Source organism: Taudactylus pleione, unplaced genomic scaffold (assembly GCF_031769625.1).
Source record: "Taudactylus pleione unplaced genomic scaffold, aTauple2 ptg000292l, whole genome shotgun sequence".
In the NCBI taxonomy this organism is placed as follows: Eukaryota; Metazoa; Chordata; class Amphibia; order Anura; family Myobatrachidae; genus Taudactylus; species Taudactylus pleione.
This window is the reverse complement of record NW_028284694.1, coordinates 2,845,110-2,860,807: the sequence shown is the minus strand read 5'-3', so window position 1 is coordinate 2,860,807 and position 15,698 is coordinate 2,845,110. Positions and strand designations below refer to the sequence as shown.

The 15,698-nt window shown below is 44.9% G+C and overlaps 1 protein-coding gene across 3 annotated transcripts in view; it reads right to left on the bottom strand.

The window, feature by feature from the left end:
• The window catches only part of R3HCC1L (R3H domain and coiled-coil containing 1 like), a 72,912-nt gene extending 58,631 nt beyond the window's left edge, over positions 1-14,281 (bottom strand). For 2 of the 3 annotated variants that reach the window (XM_088482752.1, XM_088482754.1), the window contains exons 1-2: positions 14,112-14,281; positions 12,205-12,334 (exon numbers count right to left, since the gene is read on the bottom strand). The gene's annotated coding sequence lies outside the window, so the exon portion shown is untranslated. The other variant, XM_088482753.1, reaches the window with a different exon arrangement.
• Positions 14,282-15,698: the final 1,417 nt, after the last annotated feature.

Here is a 15,698-nt window from a genome sequence, read left to right as displayed (position 1 = left end):
AAATGTAAAAAAAAAAAAAAATTAACCTAGTGAACTTTTAAAATGTGTCTGGCAGTAAAAAAAAAAATACATCTTTACATGAGGTCTTACGCCTGGATGACATGCACTGATCCTGATACTTATTATTAACAGATATTCTTTCAAAACATTTGCTATATTCTATTATCATATCACCAGAATAACTATAACAAAAACTGCTTTTGTAAAGTTAGAAGGTCGCAGGAACATAACATGCATGTTCACTTTACTTGATATAGAAAAAATAGCAAACTGACAAAAGCATTTTAAATATGGGATAAGTATATCACTTACCGAACACACACACACACACACACACACACACACACACTATATACTGTATATCTGTAAAGTATTTACAACGCTTCACTTTTTCCACACTTTGTTATGTTACAGCCTTGTTCCAAAATTGAATAAATTGATTTTTGTCCTCAGAATTCTACACTTAATACCCTATAATGACAACGTGTAAAAAGTTGAGATTTTTTTCAAATGTAATAAAATAGAATAGAAAAAAAAAATAAAAAAAAAATCACATGTACATAAGTATTCACGGCCTTCGCCATGAAACTCAAAATGGAGTTCAGGTGCATCCTGTTTCCACTGATCAACCTTGAGATGTTCCTACAGCTTTATTGGAGTCCATCTGTGGTAAATTCAGTTGTTTGGACATGATTTTGAAAAGGCATACACCTGTCTATATAAGGGCCCACACTTGACCGTGCATGTCAGAGCACAAACCAAGCATGAAGTCCAAGGAATTGTCTGTAGACCTCCGAGACAGGATTGTCTCGAGGCACAAATCTGGGGAAGGCTACAGAAAAATATCTGCTGCTTTGAAGGTCCCAATGAGCACAGTGGCTTCCATCATCCGTAAATGGAAGAAGTTCGGAACCACCAGGACTCTTCCTAGATTTGGCCGTCCGTTTAAACTGAGCGATCGGGGGGAGAAGAGCCCTAGTCAGGGAGGTGACCAAGAACCCGATGGTCACTGTCAGAGCTACAGCATTCCTCTGTGGAGAGAGGAGAACCTTCCAGAAGGACAACCATCTCTGCAGCACTCCACCAATCAGGCCTGCATGGTAGAGTGGTGAGACGGAAGCCACTCCTTAGTAAAAAGCACATGGTAGCCCGCCTAGAGGTTAACAAAATGCACCTGAAGGACTCTCAGACCATGATGAGACAAAGGTTGAACTCTTTGGCGTGAATGCCAGGCGTTATGTTTGGAGGAACCAGGCACCGCTCATCACCATGCCAATACCATCCCTACAGTGAAGCATGGTGGTGGCAGCATCATGCTGTGGGATGTTTTTCAGCAGCAGGAACTGGGAGATAGACGGAAAGATGAATGCAGCAATGTACAGAGACATCCTGGATGAAAACCTGCTCCAGAGCACTCTTTACCTCACACTGGGGCGACGGTTCATCTTTCAGCAGTACAACGACCCTAAGCACGCAGCCAAGATATCAAAGGAGAAGTTTCAGGACAACTCTGTGAATGTCCTTGAGTGGCCCAGCCAGAGCCCAGACTTGAATCTAATTGAATATCTCTGGAGAGATCTGAAAATGGCTGTGCACCGACACTTCCCATCCAACCTGATGGTGCTTCAAAGAGGAATGGGCGAAACTGCCCAAAGCTAGGTGTGCCAAGCTTGTGGCATCATATTCAAAAAGACTTGAGGCTGTAATTGCTGCCAAAGGTGCATCAACAAAGTATTGAGCAAAGGTTGTGAATACTTATGTACATGTGATTTCTTAGTTTTTTTTAATTTATTTTTTCTATTAAATTTGCAAAAAAACCTTTTTACACATGGTCATTATGGAGTATTGTGTGTAGAATTTTGAGGACAAAAAATAATTTATTCCATTTTGGATAAGGCTGTAACATAACAGTGATTTTATTATTATAAGAAGTGTGTGAATAGATATAATTAGATCTGATGTCATTGATAGGGGATGTAGTTGAAGTCCCGGCTATCGGTGCTCAGAATTCCGGCACCGGAATCCGGACACCAGTCACAATCCAGACGGTAAGTAGTAAGGGTAGGGGGAAGGTTAGGTATAGGCTGTGGGGAGACAGGGTTAGGGGTAGGATACTTACCGACAGGGATGCCGGCATCGGGGATTCTGACCGTCAGCATCCCGTACCCGACCCATTGATAGATATACAGCAAGTTAATATGACGTTAGACGGTGTGAGATACAATAAGACATATAGATATAAAACACTTAACACTACATTTTAAACCAAAGTAACAAAGTATCAAACTTAGCCTTTCATCTAAAAGGCCCCCATACATCTGTGATGAATTGGGGCAATTTCCCCGAACCTAAGACACCGGGATTGGAGAAGCAACATGTTGGATTTCCCCGATTTGCCGATCCCAACCAAAATATGGTCGTGATCAGCAAATCAGGAATTTTTTCATGAAGCAATTCACCGGTTCCCCGGGGGATCATTGATGGCCGACGATCAGCATTTCCAACCAGCGGATTAATGGATTCGGTCCAGTCGGGAATCGGCCGACAGATGTATGGGGCCCTTAGTACAGTTATGGACATACAGCTATGTATTTATTTTATATGTCAACATCTTGACCTAGTCAAAATGTCGACATTTAAAATCTAGGTAACTGGACATAGTTTAACTCATGTGCAGTTACATATATTTTAAATGTAAATTTTTATATGGTCAAAATCTAGGTAGACAATATGGAAGGTACAGGGGAATTCAACATGCGGCCTTCCAACTGCTGTGAAACTACACATCCCAGCAAGCCCTGCTAGTTTCAGCATGACCTAAATAGCAACACTGTGGCAGGGCATGCTGGAATGTGTAGTTTCACAGAAGCTGGAGGGCCGCACGTTGAATACCCCTATATAAATAGTCTACATTCTAGCACCCTGCACCTGTCACAACCCGTGCAGTTCCTCTTTCCTGCCTGGGGTGTCGCTCTCTGCAATGGTCTGCATCTCAGCAGTTTGTTGCATCAGCCGAGTGTACTAGAAGCACCAGAGCAGAGCGAGCAACACCCCAGGCAGGAAAGAGAAACTGCAGGGGTTGTGACAGGTGCAGGGTGCTAGAATGAACACCAATACAATTATAGACATCTAGGTACACATTATGGTGTGTACATTTTGATTGTCTATAGTCTCATTGCCGACCTCATACCACAGCCATTTGTGTAGCACTCTCTCTCTTTAAACCATTACTGACAACACACACGCTTGGGATCCTGCTTGTAGGAGTATGTAAAGTTATCAAATCATGTGGTATAAATGGATCATATATAACGATTAAGCAATGGAAACTGCCAGGCGCTGCAGACGTTTATTTATGGAGAGCACACAGAGTCTGTTTGTAATTATCCTTTCCCAGGACCACGACACAGTAACAAATCCTATCTGGAGAAAATAATCTATGCTCGATAGATTTTACCTACGTAATTAGCAGAGCGTTAATGAGACTACACAAGTCAGCTAAGACATTGATCTCCCCACTCGGGCCCCAGTGAATGCAAATTCCGCTCGAGACATTTCCAGCCATATCACCAGTCACATATTAATGAAATCAAACACTACCACACACTAGAGGGCTCTTACCCCAACATTACCTTTAGGTGCAAACGGCACAGAGCCGCAGCATGAAGTCAGCTAGAGGCCTATAGAAGCCTCGCGGCAGCTAGACTATGAAAGCAAGCGCCTGATTGGTTGTTCTGTATAATGCAGATGATGAACCTAAATGCAATGTCAGTAAACCAGGGGGGTCATTCAGACCCGCTCGCGAGCGGCAGTACGCTCGCAAGCGGGTCGATGTTCCCCACTGCGCATGCGCACGACGGAGGGAGCTCCATTGTGCGCATGCGCGAGACCCGGGGAGCGACGGGCTTTCCATCGCTCCGGGTCTCGCACCAAAGGGGGCGTGCTGTCGATGTTGATTGACAGCATGCCCCCTTTGGTGGGCGTGCCGGGGGCGTGCCTGCCAGACGGAGGCGTTCCCATGGGAACGCCTACCATCTGAAGCCGGCCCCACTGACATCATTAGTGACATCACTAGTGATGTCAGTGGGAGTGATTTTGGCTCTGATAGAGCCAAAATCACTCCAGGGCTTGTGGCAGGGAGACCCTACCGCAGGGTCTCCGTCGCAAGTCCGATGGTCAAGACCATCGCGACCATCTTTTTGGCCGCACGCATATGCTGTGGGTGATCACCCACAGCTATACGAGCGGCGAGGAGGCCGCTCCATTTTCATGGAGGAGGGCCCTGATTCAGAGCGAGCGCTCTGGTCAGAGCGTTCAGCTCTGAATCAGGCCCCAGGTCCCTAGAAATTAAAGACATAATTGATCATTGTATAGGGATACAAATAGAACAATGATTGAAATAATTTCAAACCATATACTGTATCATTTATTTCGATCTATTTTAGGGAAAACTTTGTTTTGTTTTTTTTACTATAAATGACTAAAGTTGGCCACACATCTAAAGATTAATGTCTAACCAGCCAACTAGTTGATTGGTTGGAATGAAATTCTGGTAAGGTATGAAAGCAAATGACAATCAGCAATTTGCTCCCAAACGCCGCACAATGGATAAAAACTGTTGTTTGAACAAATTGTTTAGATCAAACATTTAAGAAACTTGTCTGACCGACCATTTTCACTTGTTTTCTGGCATTTAGGAGCAAATTGCTGATCATCAGTTACTCCTATTACGTTACCAGATTTTCATTCCAACCAATCAACTAGTTGGCTGGTTGGACAGATAATCTTTAGATGTGTGGCCAGCTTAAAAGGCTGCGGCATAATTAAAAAAAAATCTGAATGACATAAATAAATGATAAAAAAAAAAAAAAACACAAACATAACCAATGTCTTCATGAAGTTTGGGCATAAAAAGAAACAACTAAAAGTTCTGCACCAGTGTAAAATAAAGGTTTGTAAAATGTCATTAGTAACAGGCAGGAAGTATGCAGCTACGGGGCCCAAAGGGGAAGGGGGCCTGACAATGTCATGTTCCTGTGAAAAATAATTTCCTCCCCCAAAACAAACTTTATTATGGTTAGAATTATCTATGGTAACCCCCGATTTGGCTTGCTGAAGGTATTTGGTGTTGTTAAACGGGCTCAATAGCGTTTTTCCTATACGTGGTGCAGAATAGTATTCAGGAGTATTTTTTGCAGAAAATAACTTATCCCAGCAAATTTGGGGTACTTGATAATGGGGGGCCAGCATACTTCAAAGTTGCTAAAGTGAAGTTGAAAAAAATTGTGAAAAATCCACCTGCCGCAAACACCTGCAATCAAAAAAAAAAAAAAACTTGGGGCATACTTGGGGACCCCCCCAGAGGCAAATTCGCAAGTTTTTAACTTTGTACCCCAACTTTTTTTTTCTCACCCCCTTTTCGAAGTAATTTTTTGGGGTGTTCTTAAGTGTTTTTAAAAAATTTTTTGACACAGTTTACCTTTGGGGGACTGTCTGAAGGCTGCAGGGGGGGGGGTTCCCGCAACGTTGCGCCCCAAAACCCCAATTTTTTCCGCCTGTTATTCATAGGCGAAACTTTTTCGCCTAGTACATTGCATTGACTTTCCGCCTAGGCAGAGAGTCTTCCAAATTGAATATGGGGTAAAAGCAAAACAGGCGAAAATTAAATTAACACATGCTCATAATGACAACCACTGTGCTACAATGCTGACCATGATCCCAGTAAGACCACCACTGTCCATAATGGTAGATATTATTTGTATTCACAAAGACTGAGCAATGCATATAAGCCAGATACTAATTGTTGCTTCTCTGAGCCTCCATGAAACTTCATTTCAGACCAGCGATTCCATTCAGCTCTCTTGCCTCCACGGCACATTAAAACCTAACAATATAATGTGCGAGTGTGATGGCACAAGTACGCTGGCCTCACAGTAGTAGACGCTCCTAGTGCGCCCTGGTGTGTCTACTACCCGTTCACAGACGAGAGAAGATATGGCCCTGGCCGTCTTAGTGAGGACACGTTGAACGAGATATTCACTCGCAGCTGCCTCCGATGCGTCTCCTACACCGGAGGCCTGGACTGCTCTGCGCACGATTCCCCGTGAGGAATCATCTTACCTGCCATCTCCGTGAATCCGATAGCAGTCCGGACCCCAGTGATGCCGCTAGCTGAGCCACGCTGAGGTCCGCCCAAATTCCCAGGGCATATAGCGGTACTGGCGTTTCGGCAGGTAGGAGTCGCAGTATATGCGTCGTATCCGGCGCTTAATACTGCCAACTCAGAAGTTCAATAAACTAAGGTAAATCAAAAAAAGAAAAGCCTGGGACTGCCTAGGCAGTCCCGCTGATAAAACGGTGCATCTGGATACTTGCCGCGCACCAAACAAAAAACTGAATGCCTGTGGCTCCGTGCAGGGTATATAGGGAGGAGGACCAGTGCATGCTGGGAGCTTCAAAGCTGTAAGATGTTTGGTGCAATGGATCACTCCAACTACATACCCCAAGGTAGATCCTGTGGACCCTATGGACCCTGAAGAAGAAATCTAGGGCATGATTCAAGGTTGCACGTTACTGCACAGTAACTGCTTCTTTGGACAACATGACGCCTCCTTCCGACTTCTGTGATCCACAACTGCATTCTCAGATGGAGCGTCGGATCGCTCTGTGCGACCATCGGTCATCCAAGTAACCTTCAGTTTGCTCAGGATGGCCAGTTGTTGAAGCCAGTGAAGCTGCGTACAAGGACGCAGCCATTGGCTTCAGCACACCAAAAAACAGAGCCAACATTTTCTACTACACTATCTGACGCAGTCTCCACTCCGGCCCTAAACGGCCGCCTGGGCACTGCAAGCGAGCAGAAGAAGATCTGTACAGCCGCAGTACAGATCCTGCACATTTGCAGATTTTCTAACATCAGATTTGTGCACTAACCATTAGGTTTGCGTACAACTCTAAATCAGGTCCAAAGAAGGAGAGCGAATTGTATTTAACTGTACAAGACCTAGCCTTTGTACAGCTAAAGGCACCCATACATCTACAGACAGGTCTCGCAATCCTGCGAAGGGATCAGGAACACCAACCGGCGGCCATCGATGTTCCGCGATCCATCGGAGAATCAGTGAAATTATACATGTTAAATTTCAGAGATTTGCAAATCACGATCATATTTTGATTGTGATCGGCAAATCTGTGAAATCCAACATGTTGGAGTTCACCATCTTTCAACCCGGGATCGCAGTGATCCATCGCAGGTTTATGGGGGCCTTAAGCTGCGTTTCTGCACCCTTACTGTACAGCGCTTACACTGAAGAGGTTGTGCACATGCACAGTTCAATTAATTGTACAATACCCGCAAAATAACGACATGCAAATGCATTTGCATTATGCTCAAAATTATGCCCTGATCAACAAAATTCCTTCTTTTCTTCGTTTGTTTCTTCAGGCTGCTATTAATTATTGATACTTCTGTAGATTTTCCACAGTTTTGAGAACTACCATGGCAACCAGTCACAATGTAGTGAGCAGAGGAGCTTTGGAATGTACCTCTAAGCCATTTTCACTGTGACATCCACCTCTCCTTACATGACCATAGAAGCTGACAAGTATGGAAATAGCAGAAATGGAAGCAATGGAAAGGAATTCTCACAAGCAATAATAATTTTGTAAATGTGATACCAGCAACTATCACCATTTATAATAAAGACTTGCTTGTGACTGGCAGCCATGCTTGTCTACCCTCTGGAGATATTTTGATAAGGAGATAATTTGCAGGATAACAATTTAGACCAGTGGTTCTCAAACACAATCCTCAAGTTTTCCTAAAAGGTCATGTTTTGGGGATCTGTCTGTGGAAGCCAGTGAGATAATTACTGACCCAGCAAATTAGTTTAAACACACCTGTGCATGATTAAAGAAATCCATAAAACATGACCTGTAAGAGCTACTTGCAAACTGGAGCCGAGATCCCCTGGTTTAGACAAATGACTAAACAATGCAAGTTTAAAAAGACATATAAACAATTGTTACTGTAGACCAGGGGTGGGGAACCTTTTTTCTGCCAAGTGCCATTTTGAGAGATATATATATATTATTTGCGTGACCGCTGCAGGCCACGTCCCCTCCGTGTGATGTCACACAGGGGTGGTGCCACAATCGCTGGTGATTACAGAAATGCCCCGGGGAGCTGTAAGGGCAGCGGTTTGACCGTCTGAAAGATCCTAAGGACGCCCGAGGCCTTATACGACCCCTGGGCCTGAGGTTCCCCATCCCTGCTGTAGACTCTCTCTGAATCACATGTAGAATTATTACTGAACACCTTAAACAGGACATTATTTTTCCCCACATTGTAGACACTGGATTGACTTAGCAGAGGATCACTCTTGTTCAAAATGCAGAGGACCCACGGCAGATTTGATGCACTGCCTCTGGGATTTTCCCCCAATCCGGTGGTTTTGAATCCAGCTTTGGCAATATAACCACCATCACTTAACTAACTACTTACCGTGGAGGGACCATTTTTTAAATTTTAGCAATAGGTATGTAGGTCACCTCGTCAAGGGGGTGAGAAAATTGTTAAAGACAATATCAGCTGCCGCGAAGAAGTGGGTGTACAAATGTGGCTACAGGCTACACCAATGCCATTTTTCATCTCTTTGGTGAAACTCTTCCATGTCATTAGGATGGATTACCCTCTACCCTCTTGTGCTTCTCCCTACTTTTGTTTCATCTGCTTCTTACTCCCCACTAGGGCACCTAACACTTGGTTGCTTATGCTCTGTTGCTTATCTGGGTGATATGGTCGTTAACGTAACAATATATATTATCCATGTCCTGTATTGTATTGTTCTGTAAGTCACTTGTCTACAATTTGTTTATGTACTGTGTAAGGCGCTGCGGAACACTTGTGGCGCCATATAAATAAATAATAATTATTATTAGCTGGAGGCTACATTACAGAAAGAGATGAACACCCAGCGTTTTTTGACACATGGGAGAGCTTCACCGACACGCTTCCCACTACTCTGAGAACGCCTCTGGAATTGTTCTAACCTGTGTAGGCCTAGCTGCCGAGGGCATTTAATTCAGGTGTGCGGTCGTGGCTACTGACCTTTTCATTGTCTGTTCTGAGTGCAGCATATATATACAAAATGTATTTCTTCTTACCCTATTGTTTGTTACGGATTGCATGACTCATATCTGCTGTTATACAGGCGTGAAGAACGTGCGATTTCTTTTGTCCTTTAACATGCTTAAATAAAGGTAAACCTTGTTTTTTATCTAGCTCTGATTTTTTTTTTTTTTATAATCTATGCAGTGATTCTATGACAATTACAAATATACTACACATCAGAGTTATTCATACACAGTGTTCACAACACTCCGGTATTACTGCACAATCTGTAAATGCTATGTCCTGGGCCAGGCTGTCTTTATCCGCACAGCAGGAGAGATGCAAGGTACAGAGGAAGCTGGCTCGGGGTGGCTTAGCTGGGCTTGGAAGCCTAGACAAGCTATTAGCATAGAGCTGAAAGGGAGCACAGAGCAATCCCTGTTTTTTCTTTGCTAAATACATATTGTACAAGGCACAGTCTAATAAATAAATATAAGGAAAACTTAGGACAAGGTAACAGGTTCTTCTTACACTGCCCAGTCACCTACACACGTTGTGACTGTAATTTTGTGCAGTGAAGCATATTGCAGCCTTCTGATTAACTAGGAATACCACTGACACTGCCATTCTGTCTGCCCAACCATTATCAATGAGACTATAACCTATCAATATGCTCGGAACTAGTGACAACAACCAGGAAATTTGGCAATTCATTATATATGTATCAGATGCTTTGGGGGGTATCCTATTAGCTGCGGTAAATTACTGTGGCTAATTACCTCGCCCGGGGCTATCCTATTGGCCCCCAAGTCGGCCTGATGCCTGCACTTATCTGGGTTTTTTTTTGGGGACCCGACATGTCCAGAAAAAGAATCCACGATAATTGCCGTTTTTTCACCAAAAAAAAAAAAAAAAAGCGGAAACACATAGGTCCGCGAGCTCATTGTGGCACCTACATGTTTTCGGGAGAATTATCCTATTATTTCGACCAAAATAATAGGATAGGGTGAAAAAAAAAAAAAAACCATTGGCGATAATCGGCTAAAAATCCCCGTTTTTGGCCTATCACGGGTGTCAATTAGCGCCCGAACAATGTTTGGGGCTAACTGGATACCGCTCTTTGGCCCTGATTCAGACCCACTCGCGAGCGGCTGTCCGCTCGCAAGTGGGTCGATGTTCTGCACTGAGCATGCGCACGACGGAGGGAGCTCCGTCGTGCGCATGCGCCAGACGCGACGAGCGACTTTCCTTCGCTCGTTGTGTCTGATCAAAGGGGGCGTGCTGTCGATGTTGATTGACAGCACGCCCCCTTTGGTGGGCGTGCCTCCCTGACGGGGGCGTTCCTAAGGGAACGCCTCCCGTCAGAAGCCGGCCCACTGACATCACTAGTGATGTCAGTGGGAGTGATTTTGGCTCTGATAGAGCCAAAATCACTCCGGGCCTTGCGGTTGAAAACCTCAACCGCAGGCTCCGGCACGCAGTTTCGATGGTCAAGACCATCGCGGCCATCAAACTGCATGCTCGTATAGGCTGTGGGTGGTGACCCACAGCTATACGAGCGTCCAGGAGGACGCTCCATAGTTATGGAGGCCGGCCCTCATTCAGAGCGTGCGCTCTGCTCAGAGTGTACGGCTCTGAATGAGGGACTTTGTCAGTTGGTTGACTTTAGCCCTCAAAGATGGTGCACTACTTATAGGTGACCTTTAATGCCCCACTCAGCGCCAAAAACGATATTACAAAATACTACAAGAGCAATAAGGACCCAGGGCTTCTAACACACTGAAGTTTGCAATGAGTGTTAAAATGTAAATAAAATTAAAAAAAAAAAAAAAGGAGCATATAAACCACTTTAAGTATGTGTACAAGTAAAGAGATCACATATTCCAGGTCACCTCGGTTTGCCCTGTCCCCACCGTGTCACTTACCCCGATTCTAGCGCAGACTAGTCCTCTCCGGATTATCGGTCCTGTCGCTGCAGGGAGAACAGTTTGGGGGAAGAGGATGGTGAAAGACCCGGTTGCCACTACACATGTCGGAGATGGGACAGAACATAGCTGATTATTATATTGACTAGTAAAGGAACTCAATCTGATCCGCCCCATTCGCCCCCACAACGTAAAAACATAAAGATGACTAGTCACATACCTCCCTACAGTACCCATTTACAAGGGACAGACCAGATTTGAGGGCTCTGTCCCTTCTTCCCAGTTTGTCCAATCCAACCTGATGCCTGGGCGGTATGTCCTGTGTACTGGTGCTCTGCTTAGTGCATGAGCAGGGAACAAGGGGCTGCGTGTACCTGCCATGGTGTGCACCAAAGCCACTGCACTTTTATGGGAAGGGAATGGGACACACATCAAAGGTTAGCCTAGACCTTCCATGTGCCGCCGCAACCTATTGTTTATCCCACTCCAGACACTACAAAAGGTGGAAAACATGCATATTTTCATTACATGCGCATTGATGGGTGTCTGTAGCCATGTAGTCCTATTTGCACAAGAAAAGAAGTCTAGAAAATATTTTCTTTGTGTCTTTAGTTTTGCCTAAGTACAGGACGCAGCCTTAAGATAGAAGACTGTCCATGAACTCATACATTAGCCATCATTTAACATTACAAGATATAAAGCAATGTGCAGCTACAAAGACTTTTAATCATAACTCACAACAAAATTATATGAATCCACAAACAGAAGAGTAATTGTTAGATGCAACTTCAAAACACAGGTGCTATGGCTGACATGAGCAATTTTCAATAATTATATCAAACACAATTACTAGATTTGAAAACGTAAGATCACTTTAGACGAAAATGTACATATGAGAACTGCTTGTGTTCCCTGTAACGCATCCGTTTGGTGTGCAGCAACTTCAATCAATAAACTAGCGATAATAAAATCAATATACAGGTATAGGTAAACTCTTATACACAAGAATAGCACATTCTACGGAATTGTAAAGTAATGCATAGAATATGCTGGAGCTATGAAAATAAATGTAATGATGACTTTGCCATTGGACACTTTATATCAGCTGGGACAGCACATACAGTACACCAGTGACATTACTACAGCACAAATATACAGGTCACCTGCCTGCTCATCCACGTCCCGTATCTCCTGGTCAGCGCAGTAGAGTCTGCACGATCTGAGGACGGCAATATTTATAGGTTTCACTCTGGCTTTATGGATCCCAGTTTATTCCATGATACGTGTAGAATCCAACCTGTCAATGACAACAAATGGTACCACTAGGTTTAATAATGCAGCATACGATATAGCAATTTAACACAGCATTCAGATAAGCAGCAGTGGTTAGACTGGTTATGATTAACGGTTTAGTTTTTTAACACAGAAGTCACCTATTAGGAGAGTAAACAATAAAAGACCATTCATAGTCAGGAGTAAACACATGTGGCAAATCCACGTTAAGTGGGAAATTAAAAATACGTGGCCAGATTGACCATTTTGGAAGGGGGTGGGTGCATACTAGCTTGACTGTAAATTGCACAGAAAAAAATAAGTATGCCTGGTCTTTGCAAATAATACATAGCAAATAAATGGCAGCATTAGACTGTGGTTCGTTCAGATATAAATCAGCACCCTTTATTTTATACGGAAAATAAACAAGATTGATTTAACCTCAGGGGGCAGATTTATTAACATTTTCTTGGGGGGGGTATCCTCCTAAAATAGATTGTTTTTGGAGGACTCCTGTAAAGAAATAAGTATCCCCAGAATGTACAAAGGGGTGACCTCCATTTTCATTCGGAAAAGCGCCCTCGCGACAAAATCATGAAACGTTCCAAACTCCAAAAAATAAACGTTCAGTTTTCCAGAGCTTTGACGAGTCAGCGAACGTCATCATTAGCTGGTGCTAGCCAATGTAGCATTAGCGCAAACTGATCAGGAGAGATATCCAGGGGACCCCTTTCCGTTGATGACGGCGCATTGTGGTAGTAGCTGTGCCGAGGGTGGGCTTGTAAATAAAGTGATTGCCGCCTGTTGCGGCAATTTGAAATGAATTACCGGTTGAATGTATTAAGCACGTCTTGCGCGGACACAGGATCATATCGAGAACCTGTTTAATACATTTCCCAAATGATTCTTCTTATTGCCGCAATATGCATTCATTAATAATAATAATTTGAGCTTAAAAGCAAGTAAAGATAAATATGCCCCCAAATAAGGGCCTGATTCACTAGGGAACGCAACTGTGAATACAATAGCGATTACGCACGCAGTCTCAATGCGATAGTATACTAATCCATTGTGATCGCTATGCCATCGCAGTACAACATAAGGACGCCAACTTTACTTTACACACACATCCGTAATGTTTAGCAAGACTGTAAAACCATCGGTAACATGGAGTACCATCGCAGCCTCATGCACACTTGCACAAGCTCTGATCTTACTCAGGAATTGCTAACCTCATCGCACGCTATCAGGCCTCAGGCTGCGTACGGCATCACAGTGGATAATTTATGCACACCCCTGCAACGGCGTACAAACGCACTGTCACACCTGCGTTCTGCCGACCACCCCCCCGTCACCATCCACAAACGGTACTTCCAGTCAATCACTCTGCCATGGGTCTGCGCAGTCACTGAGATTGCAGTCCCAATCACAAGGGCTAGCTCGCGCACTGCGATAAATGCGCAGTACACAACAATCGGCCGATTGCGTGCATATCAGCAACTGCTTTCCTTGCTGAATTAGGCCCTGAGTACCACCAGTGGCTGCCCCACATTTACAGGGTGCAGGGAAAGTAGCAGAACAGGTCACTGACCATCACCACCCCCAGAGAGGCAGATTAGCAGATCATTCTGTCCCTGGATTCTGGGGGGCTACAACCTAAAGTTACAGAGGAGGAGCATATATAGTGTCCATGGTTGGGGCTGCAAAGCATTCTGGGACTTGTAATCCCACCACCGCAGGAGAGACCTGGAGAGAGAGCCACAGGTGGCACAACTTCCGCCCACACACTGCGCCCGTCAGACCTGTGCTATAGGAGGGGCCAGCAGCGATCCCCGGTGACCAGGAAGGTGGGGAGCGGAGGCGGTGATCCCGATGTTCAGGTCACATGACTGACAGTTTCTCTCCCTCACTCGCCGCTCCGGGACTCTGCTGCAGCCATCACCGCCGCGTTATTTTGATAAGCCCGGGTCACGTGATGGTACTACTGGCAGGCAGCTACGGGGTGGCGGAGGGGACAATCTTCCCCGTATAGCGATTTTTTTATTTTTGTTTTTTTTTAGGCATTTTATGGTTTTACCTCAAAATTAATTGAAACTGCTACTTTTACTCATCATCCTCTTGTGTGCCCCCCCCCACCATTCCAGGCACAGTTTGCAAAAAAAAATCTGGATTGTATGTAAACATCTCAAATATGTTCTGCTTTAGGGGAGTATTTATTAATTGTCGGGAGACTTGCCCACTTTTCCGGGCGTCCGGTAAAGCTACCTGGGATTTGGGTGCCTCCCGTACTTTCTGGGAGAGTGGGCAAGTAGTCTAGCCTAAAGGTGGCGACAGCAAGAGAGGGTAAGTCCCCCGGACTGGCTGCCCCCCTCTGCCCCCAGGTAGTCTCGGCATTGTATAGCAGGGACGGGCCCACGATGAGGCGACTGTGTCACCGTGCCCCCCGCACTGCCAACCTATGCTGCCGCCATGCCAACTGCTGCGCCGACCAGGCTGCCACCTCTAGTAGGAGGCAAATAGAAAGTTGGCAAGTATGAGTATGATGCAGGTGCTGAGATGCGCTAGTCACTTCTCCTTCAGGAGCCAGTAGTGCAGTGCTGCGCATGTGCGTGCGTCTTCTGAATGCACACATGCGGCATCTATTGCTGGGGAGCTTCGCATTCTGGAGCTTGGTAAAGTCTGCATTTATGCCACCCTCACAGAATCCTATAGGGGGCTGCTTTCGCAGTCGAATACGAGAGATGGCAGCAGCCGTCGCCGATATCTGCTGGTGATCCTCTCTAAATGCATCCCGATGGCACTTAGGAACATATTTATTATTAAGTATTAAATAAATAATTAAGGATCACCAAAATATATTAAAACACTTGCAGGGACGGGTGCTCCGACGGAAGATTGCCCCTGTGACATGTAAAAGCAAAGGGATCGCTTTACTTTCAGCTTCTGGGACCGGCCGCACTACTAAGAATGAGCGGGGGGTACCGGGGAGGGATTTTATAGATCTCTCTCCTGGTAACATTTGTAAAGTGTAGCCTATAGGCTACAACGGCTAATACCGGGCCTGATTCTGAAGCTCATACAATCCGCATGCAATACCGATGTTCACGTTAGTTGAGCTATTATTTGCAACTGCGTAAACGCAAAAAAAAACCCAGAGTGCACGCACAAACATGGTTTGGGTTCGGGTTAGACCGTATCAAAGTGTGGCGGAAAAGTAATGTCCATTCCTAGGAGGTGGCTAGTGGTACACGCAAAGATGGTCCATTCAGCGGGTGTGTTAATGAGAGTGTCGCAGGCGTTTCAGTGCAAGTGGCTGTGTTCACTGCTGCAAGCATATAGTATTCATTTTAGAACACTGCACCTGTCACAACCCGTGCAGTTCCTCTTTC